This window comes from Hemicordylus capensis, chromosome 2 (genome assembly GCF_027244095.1).
Source record: "Hemicordylus capensis ecotype Gifberg chromosome 2, rHemCap1.1.pri, whole genome shotgun sequence".
Classification (NCBI taxonomy): Eukaryota; Metazoa; Chordata; class Lepidosauria; order Squamata; family Cordylidae; genus Hemicordylus; species Hemicordylus capensis.
Window position 1 is genome coordinate 340,007,797 of NC_069658.1, and position 15,223 is coordinate 340,023,019.

Consider the following 15,223-nt stretch of genomic DNA (forward strand, 5'->3'; position numbering starts at 1 on the left):
TCCAGGGTAGCTTTACAGACAAATATGACATCAGCCTTTCGCCAAGAGAGCTGTGATCCCTGTTACAATGGTGGCACTTTCTGTGGTCATCCTCATATCCCATAAACTGTTTTCTGAAATGTCTCAATGAACATGTCCTGGATCTTTTTAGTCTGGAACTTCCTTCCATTGCAATTAGCTTTCTGTTTAGGCTATTCTTTACATAGTTTGGCCTGGTCTATACATCCAGCTGAATGAAGCGCTAAAATGCTGAGGTGGTAGAATGGGCTGTACTGTTTCAAGCCACAGATGATGGGGGGGGGTGTCACTTTGAACACTCCTCTGAAATTGCCTTAGACCAGTCCCTCTAACTCAGAGGTGGTTACACTGACTGGCAGCCGCTCTGCAGGGCTTCAGGCAGGGTCTTCCTTGGTTCTACTCTGAGAGTTGCCCCATTAATAAAACTCCCTAGAACACCAGCACCACAGCAGGAAAGGTTCTCTCTCTCAGCCCTTGGCCTGCTGTGCAAGTTTTCTGTTTGCTAGCAGTTTATAGCACAGGAGAACTTTCAGAAATCATATTGCTCAATCTGCAGTCTCAAGTGGTATAGTCCATTCTACCATCCCCCAAACCTATCATCTTATTCTGCTGCATTATGTAAACAAGGCTCCAGCTGACATCCTAACTAAATGGACTAGAGGAAGAAGTCCTTTAGACTACTCCCTGAGTAGTACTATTGGAAAATTTTGTCAGAATGTCAGCCACTATCTTTGTCCGATCCAGCCCTCTAGGAATAATATGCTGCTTTATGGAAGATTTGGGTCTCCAGAGAAAGCAATTTTGGGAATATGCTGGACATACAATGAAGATTTAATCTAGCAACTGCATCTGATGTTCTTGATGGCTCCATATCTTTGATTCAAACATCATAAGGGGATGGTTCAAACAGTACCGCAGCACACATTTCCATGTGCCCCCATCAGGATGTCCTCCACCGATGTGTCAACATCCTCCTCGTGCATCCCTTGATTGTGTGTGTAGGCTGTTCATCCAAATATATTAAATACTTGTTTAAACAAGTATTTGTAGTGCATGTTTAGGGGCCATTTGGATGAACAGCTCTCACATCTGAACAAAAGACGCACTGGGAGGTCATTGAGACATGAGTGTTGGACATCCCAATAGGGGCACTCTTGGCACGCCCTCTTCCCCTCTGTGTGTGCTGTAGCCAGTATCATCTGAACTGGCCCAATGTCTGGACATTGAATCTCCAAGGTTTTATTTATATGGATTAGTGATATGATATACCTTGTGCTGATCCTAAACAGATCTACTGCAGTCAGTAAGGTCTAATTCCACATAGATCTTGCTTCCATCTAATACTTTTAACTGACAATTTATTCACAAGCACATTGGGAGTATTCAGTTCTGCCACTACATTAACAGCCAAGAGACTTCAAACAAAAGCTCTGTTAGAATGTTGGGGCCACTGTGATTGCATAAATTGTGGTTGTAACATGTGCGGCCTCCACATAAGGACACCAGTTCTCACAAACAATGGCTCTACATGAATCCCTCCTAGCCCACAAGTTTATCAGAGGTTCTGTGTGCTTTTGAAGTGCTCACTGAGGAGCCACTTCTTGATGTGAACAAGCCCTCAATATACTTAAGAACAGAGCTTTAGGCACATTCGTTTGTTGCTGTATTCGACCACAGACTCAATTATGACCATCAGCAAGGCTTAAAAACAGAACTAGAGTTGCCAATCGGGGACTTTGCTAGAGGAAATGTGACTATTTTGGAAACCAAATGACTTTTTTTTTCTCATCAGGAGGAATAGAGACTATTGTGGGGACCAAACAACTTTTTTTTTGCATGTGTTCTGGGGAGCAGCTGGAATTTAAAAAAAAAAACTCAGAAAACTTTGCTCTCATGAGCAGCTTTTCTTCCTCGGTTTTCTTCCCCTTCCTACTGGCCATCCATCAAGTGGGGAAACTGGAGTGGAGTTTCTGCTTCAGTCGCAGGTTGCAGAGTCACATAATGTAGGGGCACAGATAGCTGGGCCCAGCAGGTACAGCTTGCTTCTTTCATGTGGTGGCGGTGGTGGTGGCAGTGAGAAGTCAGCAGTTAGCTAACTGAGTACAAAGGCACCTTCTAAAGAGGTGAATCTCTTCCATATGAGGAGAGCAACTGGCCCCCTATCCAACCCCAGCACAGCATTACTTCAGTGGCTGATGCAGGTCTTGCCTTGCATTTCTTTTTAGATTGTGAACCCTTTGGGAACAGGGGAACATCTTATTATTTATTTTTCTTTGATAACCACTTCTGTGAAACCTTCTGTTGAAAAGCCATATATAAATGTTTGCAGTCATAGAGATCAGCAAGCAAGTAGGAAACTGTGCATTAGGGGTATGCATGAATGGTTCAATGTGAACCAGTCCACTGTGAACTGGGCTGGATTCGAGCAGAGGTTAGGTGAGTCCTGCCAGATCCGCACTGCCTCCATGAGGCTGCTGGTGGGGGGAGGCACTGCTGTCAGTAAGCACCTTAACCTTTTCTTCTACAGGTGCCTTTTGCCGCCACCCACCATCCAGAGGTGCCCTCACCACCAGAGTTGTAAAGGCTGGCTTGTCAAGCCCTCTTTGTAAAGGATTTCCCTATCCTCTTTACAAGCAAAGGGGAATCCTCACCGGATTCCCCTTTACATAGCTGCTCGAACTGTCAAACTGGTTTGAGCTGTTTCAGTCAAACCAACTGGCCCACCAGTTGGTTTGATTGAACCAGTTCGTGGACGCATGATGTGGGTCCAGATTGGGTCTGAAAACAGTCTGCACATACCCCTACCATGCATGCACCACTGCACCAGCATGCAAAGAGGCTGGTTTGGTAGCTAGCTGGCTGCCCTGCCTCGAGCCAAGAAGTGAAGTTGCTGGCCTGGGTGAGAGCAGGCTGGGTGACCAGTGGGGGAGGAGGACAGACGACTGTGTGTGGGGTAAACCTAACCAGGAGATGGATTTATGGTTAAGAAGCAGGGGCCTTGAGAACTCGGCACAGCAGAATGAGCAGGCATACCACTCACCTGGTCATCAGCTTCAGAGTGGTGAGCTGTATTTATTCTCAGATTATCCATTTTTAAAATCAAAATATGCATATATAATACCAATAAACATATGAACATTGTATGCAAAATGGAGACTTTTCAGAGACATTTTTGGTGAAAGGCATCCTCTATTTCCACTTCTTTGGTGATGGATATCGACTTTTTTCACCATCTGAACCTGGCAACCCTAAACTGCATGCTGCTGACAAATTAATGGAGGAGGTGTTAATATGTTCACAACTTGCAGAACTGTTTAATACAACTAAGGTTCATATGCACACATTCATTTCATTTGCCTGGAAGAAGAGGGTATTCTTGGGGGGGGGTGCCTGATTAATCTGGTACTAGCAGAAGAAAACATTTGTCTGAGTGACTTGTGCCCTGTTCAGCTGAAAGATAAATAATTCAACCTGCCACAGTCAAACAACTGCAATAACTGGTTTTATTTATGCATTTATTTATGTATTTATTCAATTTCTATACTGCCCTTCCAAAAATGGCTCAGGGCAGTTTACACAGAGAAATAATAAATAAATAAGATAGATCCCTGTCCCCAAAGGGCTCACAATCTAACAAGAAACATAAGACAGACACCAGCAATAATTACTGGAGGTACTGTGCTGGGGATGGATAGGGCCAGTTACTCTCCTCCTGCTAAATAAAGAGAATCACCACGTTAAAAGGTTCCTCTTTGCCAAGTTAGCAGCAGGCATACATACGATGGCATACTATGATATGGCAGATACAATGACATTTTATTATTGGTTTGTTTGTTTGTTTGTTTATTCGATTTATATATCGCCCTTCCAAAATGGCTCAGGATGATTTACAACAGAATAAAAACAATTAAAACCAGTTAACAATTAAAATCAAACTATAAAAACAGAATAAAACCAATTAAACATTCAAACAGCTAAAAACCCTGGAAAACCAGGCCAACCATTTAAAACCATTTAAAACAGTTTACAGCAGTTTTAAAACCTTGGAAGGCGAGATAGGTTTTAAGGGCTCTCCTGAAAGACAGTAATGAAATCAAATTACAGATTTCTTCCGGGAGTGCATTCCATAGCCCAGGAGCAGCTACAGAGAAGGCCCGCCTCTGAATTGTCACCAGACAAACTGGTAGTAACTGGAGACAGACCTCCTCAGATGACTTTAACGTGCAGTGGGGATCATGCAGAAGAAGATACTCTCTAAGATAACTCAGACCTAAGCCGTTCAGGGCTTTAAAGGTAATAACCAACACTTTGTATTTTGCCCAGAAACATATCGGAATCCAACTGTTTCAAGACAGGCATAATATGGTCTCTCCGGGTTGCCCCAGAGACCAATCTGGCTGCCGCATTTTGAACTAACTGACGTCTCCAAACTACGTACAAAGGCAGCCCCACATAAGTACATTGCAATAGTCAAGCCGGGAGGTTAACAGCTGATGCACCACGGTTTTGAGGTCATCCTCTTCAAGGAATGCGTGCAGCTGTTGAATCAGCCAGAGCTGATAGAAAGCACTCCTGGCCACGGACTCCACCTGAGATACCAAGGTGAGGCCTGAGCCCCCCCAATGAGCACCTCTGTCTTGCTTGGATTCAGCTTCAATTTGTTATCCCTCATCCAGCCCATACTGTCTGTAGGCAGGCATTTAGAGAATTAGTGTCATATCCCAAAGATGAAAAGGAGAAGTAGAGTTAGGTGTCATCAACATACTGATGACAAACCTCCTGATGACCTCACGCAGCGGTTTCATGTAGATATTGAAAAGCATTGGTGACAGAATGGAGCCCTGAGGGACTCCATATAACAGCTCCCGTTTTGAGGAGCAACTGTCACCAAGCTCCACCATTTGGAATCTACCCAAGAGATAGGAACGGAACCACTGCAAAGCAGTGCTCCCTATTCCCAACTCCCCCAGGTGATCCAGAAGGATACCATGGTCAATGGTATCGAATGATGCCGAGAGGTCCAGAAGAACCAGCAGAGTCACACTCCCTTTGTCAGTTCCCCGATAAAGGTCATCCATCAGGCTGACCAAGCCTGTCTCAACCCCATAGCCAGCTCTAAAGCCAGTTTGAAATGGGTCTAGATCATCAGTTTCCTCCAAAACTGCCTGGAGCTAGTTGGTCACCACCCTCTCAATCACCTTGCCCAACCAAGGGAGATTGGAGATTGGCCTGTAACTATCCATCGCTAAGGAGTCCAGGGAAGGCTTCTTAAGGAGCGTTCTAACCAATGCCTCCTTCAGACAGGGGGGCACCCTACTCTTCCTCAGTGATGCATTCATGATATTAACTAGGCCACCTCCAACAATCTCCCTGCTAGATAGAAGCAGCCAAGTTGGGCAAGGAACCAGAGAACAGGTGGTAGGTTGCACCTCCCCAAGCAGCTTGTCCACATCTTCAGGAGTCACTGATTGAAACTGATCCAACCTAATACTGCAAGGATTGCTGAACACCTCCTCCATAGACCTTGCAGAAATAGTGGAGTCTAAGTCAGCCCGAATACAGGAGATCTTGTTTGCAAAGATGGAGAAAGAAGTGAGGAGCAAAGGTCTACAACCAGCTTGTATGAAAGTCCATAGGACAGTGACCAAACAGATTCTGAGGCCATGTGCTTTGGCTAAAGGACCTTTATAAGTGACCTGAGCCAGTTCCCAAGCCATTCTACCCACCCTGAAGGTGGCAGATTCTATGCACAACAAAGGAGTTATTTGCTGTGTGGCATTACTCATTTTGAGTGTAAATTTGCCCAACAAAGTCAAAGATAAAGTTATGTAGATGTGTGCTACGTGTTGAATAGAGCTGCTGGACTGACAATTTGTGACTCCTGAGGATGTGGACAAGCTGCTTGGGGAGGTGCAACCTACCACCTGTTCTCTGGATCCTTGCCCAACTTGGCTGCTTCTATCTAGCAGGGAGATTGTTGGAGGTGGCCTAGTTAATATCATGAATGCATCGCTGAGGAAGAGTAGGGTGCCCCCACCCCATCTGAAGGAGGCATTGGTTAGACCGCTCCTTAAGAAGCCTTCCCTGGACTCCTTAGAGATGGATAGTTACAGGCCAATCTCCAATCTCCCTTGGTTGGGCAAGGTGATTGAGAGGGTGGTGACTGACTAGCTCCAGGCAGTTTTGGAGGAAACTGATTATCTAGACCCATTTCAAACTGGCTTTAGAGCTGGCTATGGGGTTGAGACAGGCTTGGTCAGCCTGATGGATGACCTTTATCAGGATGCCCTCCAGGTGTATAGATGCAGGTGTATAGATGCACCAGGTGTATAGATCCAGTTTTGATGCACTCATTTCCCTGAGCCCTTGTCAGCTAAATTGTTAATTCAGAATGGGTTAGGAAATGCACCACATCTGTGTGCCTCCCAAGGAGTGCCCCACTGTTATATCCAGTAAAAAGGAGGGTCCCTTCCCTGACTGATTCTCCTTTTGAAATGGGTTCTGCTCACCGGCTACTGCCGCCTCTCTGAAAGAGAGGGGTGAGGGCGTCCCATTCAGTCTTTGTGAAATTGGGGCACATTGGCCCATGCTTTGCTCATGCTCAGCAACCAGCTGTGTTTCTTGCCAAACCCAGGCAGGTGAAAAGTTCACCATAGGGACTATGATCCTGTAGTCTTGGGTTGTATAGCCATCCAAAGTTATATAGATAGAGGGGTGCTCTCTGGACTATCCCAAAATCAGGCTGTCTGGCAGTGCAGCACCCTCACCTGCAATATGGAGATTATGTATGTATGAAAAATAGTTTGAACCAGGGCTCTCCTTAGGGAGGGGTGGCCAGGGCGCTTGTCCTCAGCCCCATTCTCCTACAGGCCACGTGCGCACGCTCTCCCCTGTCTCTTCCAACCAGTAGTGTAGTGGAGCCAGAATGCACCAGAACACAGTCCCGGTGCTTGTTCCGGTCCCAGGTGGAGCGCAGGGGGAAGAGGGCAGCAGCTGCCAGAAAGGCCAGTACTAGTTCCAGCCAGGGATGGCAAGGGCAGCATGCAATTCCTTTTAAGAAAGCCTCCTGCTCTTTGTCTTCGGGCAGCCAGCAGCAGCCTCTGGGAAGCTGCAACGGGCCCCAGAGGCTGCCACCGGGTGCCTGAAGACAGACAACAAAGAGCAGGAGGCTTTAATGAAGAGTGGGTGGAATTCTTAAAAGGAATTGTGTGCCTTCAAGGAGGAGGAGGAGGACAACAGCAGCAACAACAACAACAACAACAACCCTCTGTCCTCCAGGTGTCTCTGTCTGGAGGCTTCTCTGGGGCCCTGCTGCCTGCCTCACTTCACACTTCCTCTCCTGGCTGATGACTGGCTGACTGCACCTCACCCACCCCCCACTGCCCTGCCCCCTCCCCACCCACTGATCTCACCCACCCCATATGGTATCTGTGCCACACCTCCTCTCCTGTCTGGTTGGCTGCACGTGTCCCCCCACCCGCCACTGATCTTCCCCCGATACTGAACTCACGAATCCCCCCACTCCAGTTCAACTCTCTAACTACTACACTATGCTGCCTCTCAGTTGGATGCACTTGAATTCAGAGGAGAGCGGGTCTGGGAAGGAGAGCCAGTTTTATGATAGCAAACATGAATTGTCCCTTTTGCTAAGCACAGTCTGCCTTGATTTGCATTTGGCTGGTAGACTACATGTGAGCGTTGTAAGATATGCTCCTTAGGGGAGGGGGCCACAGCTCATTATAAAAGCATCTGCAGCCTTACATGCAGAAGATCCCAGATCCAGTCCTGGGATCTCCAGGTAGAGCAGGGAAAGACTCCTGCCTGAAACCTTGGAGAGCTGCTGCTGTTCATAACAGTTAATGGGCTACCTTTGGGGAGGTGGCAAGCCGAAAGAGATATGTTGACCTTTGGCTAAAAACTCAGCATGCTGCTGAGGACACCAGATCTAGAGTGGCTGCTAGCCAGAATGCTGAAATTAATCCAATTTCGGAGGCCATAGAATATAACAACTGAAAATTATCTTTAGGGTGTCCACCTTTTGTATTAATTCTCTTCCTCAGTCTGGGTTGTTTCGGTAAAGAGTTTTCTAACAACCACCAAACTTTCTTTCACATTTTTGTGAGACTAGACTTGCATTGCAGGAGAAAGATTCGGCAAAAGAGCCAGAGCTAAGTTGAGAAGCACAGAAAGTCAAAGCAGCAGAGAAATTATCTGTCCAGCTCAAGAGGCAGAGCTGTGCCTCCTTGTGAGAATTATTTACTTGAGAGTTTTAAGCACTTGTGAGATATTTCTTCTCCCCTGCCCCTGTCCCCCTCCTCCTCCCCCTTGCAGCTTGCTCAGTTGTTCTTAACTTGTGAGGAGGGAGGGATGATGGCTTGGAAATACGTTGGCGTCAGGAATGGCCCTCCCCGGCCTCTTCTGCTTCCCTTCAGTGTTTACTTGGAAGAAAGCCCTATAGCGATTCATTTAGATCCTGCTCTTCCTCCAAGGAGCAAAGAGCAGATGCATGGTTATCTTTATTCTCACAACAACCCTGTGAGGCAGATAACACTGAGAGGTAAGTGGCTGGCCCAGAGTCACCTGGTGAATTTCATATCTGAATGGGGATTTGAACTTGGGCTTTCCCAGCTCTACTCCAGTACCCTAACCATTAGACCACACTGGTAGGGATGTGCACAGAACCAGCAAGGATGGCTCAAAGGCAGGGGGGATACCTTTAAGGGCAGGGGAGGGTGCTTTTACCCCTCCCACTGTGTTTTGCCCGCTAGCACTGCACTTTAAAAGGGTCCACCGAGGCAACAGCATCCCTCCCAGCTGACCTGTTGCCTCATCAGTGATTGGAAGTACCCAACGCGCAAGCGTGACGTGTGCCTGACCTGCACATGCGCGTCAGGTACTTCCGGTCACTTCTGATCTGACGCGACAACGGAATGGCATGGAGGTAGGCTGCCACCCCACCGGACCCCTTTAAAGTACAGTGCTGGGGTGGGGAAAATGCGACGGGAGGGGTAAGAGCACCCTCCCCCACCCTTAAAGGTATCCCCCCCACCTTCGAACTGGCTGAACCACCGGTCTTTCAAACCAGTTCGGAGGCCCATAAAAGGGCCTCCAAACAGGTTCATGCACATCCCTACACACCGGCTCTCTAAATTGCAAATTTAACACTGCCCACATTCTTTCACATCTTCAGTTCCAGAGCTTTTCGTAAAGTTCTGCCTATTTATTTAATTCCAGCTGGAAATTGTCATTAAACTTCTTCATTATTATTATTTTTTAAGGTAGCATGGCATAACTGCTCCTACCTACATATGTATTTGTAGGCCTAACTACAAATGAAAGGCTTACTAGATTTTAAGGATGTGCTTGAAACGCGATTCGGCATCCAGATTGCAGCACAATCACGCAGCAGCCATTTGCATGGTGGCACACGCTGTTCGCTGGGGAGAGCTCTGCGAGTACAGCAATGGCGGTGAGCGGAGGAGGAGCAGGCAGGGTGGACCTGCTCTCCTCTGTGTGAACGGGGCTGTGGAAGCCCTCCGCTTTAAAGGAACTGTGCTGCGATTTGGACACCAAATCGCATTTGTGCACTTCCCTACTAGATTTGTTCTGATAGCTTTGAGATGGCCCTTAGCAGTTTGTATGCACTTGTGCAAATGGTTCTGTAAAAGGCTCAAAGTGGTGTACACAGCAAAATGTATAAGGAAATGATGCTCTGCTCCAAAGGAGATTACAGTCTTAAAAGAAACTCACTCGCTCACTCACACAATTTACACAATAGGTCACCAGTCAGTATGATTCTGAAATCATATGGAATGTTAAGGAGGTCCCGCACATGCTGATTCGCCCCCAGCCCCACACCCCCACTGGGGACAGCCTTGGTTTGAACTCTCTGGGGTGCTATGTAAATGCTAAGTGTTATGACTGAACTAGGGAATGTCTGTTGAACTTCCCCTGCCATGCAGCTTCAAAGGCACAGGAGATCGAAATACAAGGGAGGAGGAGAGGGCCTCTTGTGCCTGTGGAAGAGGGGAGAAATTCTGTCACTCACAGGTACCATGTCCCCAAAACACATTCTTTATTACCTCACTAACTCACTCAAGGGCACTCAAGTAACAATGGCACTACTGAGTGAATGTAAATTGTCAGGCTGAGTTACCAAGCAGGGATTCGCTTCCTGAATACAGAAGAGACTTTGTAGTCAGCCTCAACTAACACTTCAGTCTGGTTCAGCTGAAGGCCATTTAGGGACATTATTTGGTGTGGCAGTGAAGACCTGTTCTCTACAAAACAAAACCCCCACATGATGCACAGAATTGCTTTCAAGTTATATCCAGGAGGCAGAATCTTCATACTGAATCTTTTCGGGGGGGACGGGACTGCCCAACCTGAAACAACTGCTGCTGAGGCACTGGTTCCTTTGCAAAATTATTTTATTTTATTTTGATTGATTTATTTTTATACCTCACCTTTTGTTGTTGTTAAAAACACACACACAGAGCAGCTTACAAAATTTAAATGCAACTACAGTCATCTATCATATAAATCTGCTTGGACCTCATTCACTGACTGCCATGAAACTCCCAGACCAAACTACCAAAGATAGAAACATGTCATTTTATTGGTAGGTTCCAGACCTCCAGAGCTGTCCCTGGGGGTGGGGCGTGGGGCTGAGGGCAAATAAGCATGTGTGGGGCATCTCAGGAAGGTGGTTGTGAGGAAGTGTGAGAGCCACATGGGGCCTGCCTCCTCCCAACTGCACATCTCCTCCCAGCTGCAGGGAGAAAGCACATGGCCGCAGGTAGTAGTGGGGCAGCCATTTGGGGGACAGAGAGAAAGCGCTTGCAGTCTCAGATGGTTGGGGGGAGGAGTCTCCTCCCCAGGGCCAGCTCAAGGGTGAATGGTGCTCCAGACACCCCCCTGGGTGCCCTCCGCACAGCTGTTGCCTACCCGGGTGCCCTCTGCCCAGGTGCCCCCCACCACTCGCGTTGCCCGCCCGGGCACCCTCCTGGCCACATCAGGCAGCAGGGTCCCACAGGGCAGGCAATGGGAAGGGTGTGCCTGCTCTCCTTGCCACTGCCTCTACCTGCCACTTTGTGGCAAGGAGGGTGGGAAGGAGATGGGGAACCTTCGCCTGCTTGCCTGCCCTCCTTTCCACGATCATCTCCACTCACAGCAAAAGGGGCAGGTGCCAGTGGAGTGGAAGGCAGGCGTACAAGTGGGAGGGTACTCCTTATTGCCCTCCTCACCGCCGCTACCAAGCAATGGGTGGAGGCAACAGCAAGGACACGCTGCCTGTCACCTGCCCAGCACCCACCCTCCTGCCCCACCTGCTGTGGCCAGTAGGGCAGACAGGAGAATGCGAGGCAGGGGGAATGTGGGGAGGGGATGGAGGGCAGCCACAGAGGGGGAGGAGGAAAGAGTGCATGTGAGCCAGTGTGGTGTAGCGGTCAGAATGATGAACTAGGACTGGGGAGACCCAGGTTCAAATGCCCATTCAGCCATGATACTTGCTGGGTGGCTCTGGGCCAGTCACTTCTCTCTTGTACGTAGTACACTGCTCTGGGCTCCTTGGAGGAAGAGTGGGATATAAAATGTACATAAATACAGACAGACAGACATGCACTGCCAAACACAGGATTGGGGGCGACTGTGCCCTGGCAAGGGCCCCTGCCATCACCACCTCCTTTCTGCTAAGACTATTTGCCACTTCACCCAACCTTACATACTGCCTCCGTGGATGGAGGAAATAAAAGCCCATAAATGAATGGGAGGGGGAAGGGAATGTCTGTGTATCAAAGTATCCCCCAAGTTACCCCAAGTATCAATGTGCTCCTAGACTTTCTTTATCAAGCAGCTACATTCAGAACCAGGAAGTCACTTGTCTGGCTTCAGAACCCACAGTGGGCAAAATCAACAATAAACACCCTTTGTTAATTTTATCCTGTTATTATGGTGAATTCAGAGACTAAAGTACTGGATCTATTTTTTTAAAAAAAAATAACATGATGTACTGGATATATATATTTAAAACAACGTGGAATTATGTTTCAGCATATACAGTACCTGAATTGCGGGGGCGGGCGGGGGGGTTGACATTTTAAAGAACATTTTTTTAAAAAAATACAAGTTTTGTTATCAGATGGCAAAGGGCAGGGCCAGTTCAGTTGATACTTTTAAATGCGCATTCAATATATCTGTGGGGGTTTTTTTTACACACTTGGAAAACTAGAGTGTATTCTTCCAATCATATGTTTAGAATGCTATTCTACCTTTCTTTCCCAGATGCAGGCCCATCGCTCCCCATTCTCTATGGTTCCCAGCTTTCCTTTGTTGTATTTCCTGCTTCAAACACAGCACCTTCCAATAGATATAAGTTCATAGAATGATACAATGATAGTCATTTCAGCTGCTGAGATGCATTTCTATTCCAAGGCAGAACTGAGCACTTTGGCACCTTTTGTCTTCTATGGCGACATGCTGACCTGTGTTTTAATCTATCTAGTAATATTTTATTTTGTGTTGTTGAGACATTTGTTCCAGTGGGGGTCATGTAGAGAGCGTGGGGGGTGGAGTCAGAAAGGAAAATGGGGTGGAGTCAGAAAGGAAAAGGGAGGGAAAGGCGGATAAAACTGAGTTGTTTCTAAATAAACGTTTAGTTAATCTACATAAGATTTCCTTGTGTGGATGTGACCTGCTTAGCAAGCATGAGGTTGCTGGTTCGCATCCCCACTAGTACCTATAATGGGCAGCAGCAAGATAGGAAGATGCTGAAAGGCATCATCTCGTATTGCGCAGGAGGAGGCAATGGTAAACCCCTCCGGTATTCTACCAAAGAAAACCACAGGGCTCTGTGGGTGCCAGGAGTCAACACTGACTCAACGGCACACTTTACCTATGAGGGAAGCAGCTATAAAACAACCCAGATTACATGGGCATGTTTGGAGGTTAATTATACAGATTAAATGGGCATGTTTGGAGATCTCAGGGTGTACCCCAGGCCCCTTGCCTTCTTTCCACCACTTCCCAGCACCCACCTCCAGCCTCTTCACATCACTCTCCTTTCTTGGATCTGACCAAGCTGTGAGGTCAGGAGGCAAGGAACAAAATTGAGAGGCTTCAAGAAGCCAGTTGCAAAAAGTGTGGGAGAGCTGTAGGGGAGTTAGACCACCAGGCAGGTCCCTTAGGGCATAGGGGCATCCCTAGTCTTCTCTTGCTCAACTTCCAGCACCCCACTTTTAGCCTCTTTAAAGCCCTCAATTGATGGGGATGATGCTTAATTTGCGGGGGGTGGGTGGGTTAAGAACATAAGTACAGCCCTGCTGGATCAGGCCCCAGAAAGCCCATCTAGTCCAGCCGCCTGTTTCATACAGTGACCCACCAGATGCCACTGGAAGCCTACAGGCAGGAGTTGAGGGAGTGCCCTTTCTCCTGCTGTCACTCCCCTGAAACTGGTACTCAGAGGCATCCTGCCTTTGAGGCTGGAGGTAGCCCACAGCCCTCCAACTAGTAGCCATTGATAGACCTCTCCTCCATGAAGTGATCCAAACCCCTCTTAAAGCCATTCAGGTTGTTGGCTGTCACAACATGTTGTGGCAGAGAATTCCACATTGATTATGCATTGTGTGAAAAAGTACCTCTGTTTGCTGGTCCTGGCAAACATATTTTTATACCACCCAAAATTCACATCTCTGGGCTGTTTACAACAAAGCATTGCAGGTAAGCATTATGAGAAGTACATCTAAGTCACCGCAGAACAGATTCAGATCCAAATGATGGTTTGACTATGGATTTTGTGCTTCAAAGAGGGAGTTAACTGACATTTTTATTTAACATAGGAAGGAACCCTTATCTGAGTCTAACCAGATTATAAAGGATGCAAAAAGGCAGTATAAATCACTGCGGGGGAAGAAAAAAAGACTAGCTTTGGAGCAATCCTGGCAACAGCTGATAGAAGCAGCCATACTTTAAAACTCTTCTTTATTCTGGCGAATTATTTTGGGTTGCTTCAGTCGGGACTTAACATCCCTGACTTGCTGCATTCCAGCTACAATATGGGAGGCACATTTTAATGCACTTTTTGGTAGTGCCAATCACCCCACCCCGAGTCAGAGCTCTCACTCGAAAGTTTTCAGAATTGGCCCCCAGTATAGAGGCCAAACACCTTATTGATGAGATGACATGACTGAATGGATAAGAAGAAGGCAAATCCCAAGTGGTGGGCACAAGTGTTGGCAGCCTTATTTACCCATATAAACAACTCAGCCCACATACCAGATGCCTGGGGTCTGGCAATTATGGTACCTATCTTTTAAAGGGGTAATATAAATGTTCCATCTAATTTCAGACCCATAAGCCTACTTAATATTATTAGCAAAATGTATGCTAGGCTATTAAATCAGAAACTCATGGACTGGTTGGAGCAGGAACAATTCCTGGAAGATGATCAGGCAGGTTATAGACCAGGGCGTTCTACGATTGACCACTGTCTGGTCGTACAACATTTAGTTGAGAAATATACAAGTTCCCCCAAATCTACCTTATTTGCTGCATTCATAGACTTCAAAGCAGTGTTCGGTTTCTAGAGAACGCCTGTGGTCCAGGCTCCGTAGCACTTCAACTGATAAGAGGCTCTTGCTGCTGCTGATCAAACTGTATGACAATACAAGCCTTAGAGTGAGATGCAACCAGCAGGGCCAGTTATCTAGGCCTATTAGGACATCTAGGTTAAGCAGGGGTGCATTTTGGCCACTTCGTTGTTCAATATCTATGTAAACTCTTTAATCAAGTGCCTGCAGGCCTTAGATAGTAGAATGATGGCTAAAGTTGATAGATAGATGGCTTCCTGTACTTTTATATTTGGATGATGCGGTCTTTTTGTCCCAGTCACAAGTGAGGATGAGAAGAGCTCTTAAGGCCTTCGCTCTCTATTGCAAGCAAGAGCAACTGGATTATCAGAAAACCAAAATCTTGGCCTTCTCCAATAGAAGAAAAAAATATAAATGGAGGATTGACAATCACAATATAGAACAGGTTAAATGTTTTAAGTATTTGGGCATCGTATTTCAGGAATCTGCGACGAAGACTGCCCAAATCGGTTGTGCTGCTGCTCAGGCACAGAGATGTGCATCAGCAACTCTCAGCTTCCATAGGCGGCAAGGAGGGATGTTCATTCCAGCTGCCATCAACTTATTCAAGGCAAAGTCGA

At 47.0% G+C, this 15,223-nt stretch overlaps 1 protein-coding gene across 2 annotated transcripts in view; it reads left to right on the forward strand.

The window, feature by feature from the left end:
* Nucleotides 1-15,223, forward strand: part of GLRA1 (glycine receptor alpha 1) — a 128,078-nt gene that overhangs the window by 15,554 nt on the left and 97,301 nt on the right. The gene's annotated exons all lie outside the window — the stretch shown is intronic.